Raw genomic sequence first — 2,068 nt, 5'->3', positions numbered from 1 at the left:
CATTGCTGAGTGAGACACCAAGGGACCAGTATTGCTGGGAAAGAGCCTGTGAGAGACTGTTGGCCGAGGGATGGTGGGCTGGGAGAGAGACAGAGCATTTTTCTTGAACTCGAATTGTAGCCTGGTGCTTCCCTAATAAACCTCATAATCTGTGAGTTCTGTGTGGCCACTGCAGCGAATTATCAAACCGAGGAGAGAGGTGGTGGGTGCTTTGGGAGGAATGGTTGGTGAAAGGGCTGGAGGGAGGCAGCATGTCTGGCCTTGTAGGAATAGGCCCTGGGTTACTGCTGGTAATCCTGTCTTCCTCTTGTGGGATTAGAGGAGGTCAGAACATGTGGCCTCCTTGCCATTTTAGCAGAGTCAAAATCAACTCAATAGAAGTGAGTTTAGTTTTTGGTTTGGAATAATCAATTCAACAAATTACTGTGTCATAATTTAAATTGTTTTTGAATGAAAACTTCAGGTTTGGATGTCTTCACTATCACCACCACCACCACCACCATCACCAAACTGCTGTTGAGTCAGATCCGACTCATAGTAACCACTCCTTGGATTTCCAAGGTGGTATCACTACAGAAGTACATTGCCCAACCTTCCTTTCCAGGAGTGGCTGGTGGGTTTGAAGCACCAGCCTTTTAGTTAGCAGTCAAATTCTTTAGGCACTACACCACCAGAGCTCCTAAAGACTGTTATTAAAAAATGAAAATAATCCCAGTTTTACATAAATCATTCTACGGAACTTAAAAAGTGAATATAAACCATTGGTACCAAATACATGCAAGGATAAAATAGAGAAAAATATTTATAGGCTCATTTCAATTATAAACATGGGCACAAAACTATTTAGCAAAAGTTAATGAAGTAAACAATATATATATTATATGAAAAAGATACACCAAACCAAAACCAAACCCACTGCCCTCAAATTATATCTGACTCATAGAGATCCGTCCTTGGGTTTCTGAGGCAGTATCACTTCGGAAGTTGATTGTCCAGCCTTCCTTCTACAGAGTAGCTGGTGGGTTTGAACCTCCAGGCTTCTGGTTAGCAGTAAAGTGCCTTAGGCACTACACTACCAGAGCTCCCATTAGGGAAGTAACAGGTTACAATACAGGATCACAAATCTCAGGATATGGTTCTTCGGTCAGAGTAGCTTCTCAGCCATGCCCACAGGCCTCTCCCTCAGCTCCTGGATCTGTTTGGCTGTCCTCTGGCCCCTTTTGGCAAGTAGCTCCTTAGCTCTGCCAACACTGCCAGAGGCACCCTACTCTGCCAGGAAGGATTCTGCCTGGAGCCACTCAACACTCTCACTCTGTGAATCAGTAAGCCTTCTGTAAATGCCTTGCAGTGTAGATCAGGAAGTCAACCACACTGTCTTACATGGGTCTCATGGTTCTGCTGCAGCCATTTCTCTACTTCTGCTTCAGACAGCTCTGATGTTACAACTCACTCTCTCACTCTCTCTCTTTCTCTCCCTGAATCCAGGATCTAGGAGGTTCTAAGCACAGGAACCCTGGGTTAAAAGGATGCACTCCACTCCTGGCTCTTCTTGGTGGTAGTGAGGTCCCTGTTTCTGCCTCTAGGATGAGTCATATTAAGCCTCAGACAAAAAAACAAATTCACTGGCATTGAATTGATCCCAAGTCATAGTATCCTGTTTTGGGTTTCCAAATAGGTAAATCTTTATGGAAGTAGATTGTCCCATCTTCCTTCTGCAGAGCAGCTGGTAAGTTTGAACCACCAACCTTCTGGTTAGCAGTCAAATGTCTAGGCACTGTGCCACCAGAGCTCCTCATTTTAAACCTAATCCCAATCACTATTGAATTGACTTTGATTCATAGCAATCCCTTCTGTGTTTACAAGGTGGTAAATCTTTACGGAAGTAGACTGCTCCATCTTCCTTCTGAGGAGAAGCTGGTGGGTTTGAACCACCAACCTTCTGGTTAGGAGTCAAATGCCTTAGGCACTATGCCATGAAAGCTCTTTATTTTAAGCCTAGTGGGATGGAAAACTGACTAATCTCTTCAATAGGGTTTCATAAACCCTATTTGCATGGCCCCATCCCCAT

Source organism: Orycteropus afer, unplaced genomic scaffold (genome assembly GCF_000298275.1).
Source record: "Orycteropus afer afer isolate SDZICR_OR568_19922 unplaced genomic scaffold, OryAfe1.0 scaffold00494, whole genome shotgun sequence".
In the NCBI taxonomy this organism is placed as follows: Eukaryota; Metazoa; Chordata; class Mammalia; order Tubulidentata; family Orycteropodidae; genus Orycteropus; species Orycteropus afer.
Note: the sequence above shows the minus strand (reverse complement) of the source record.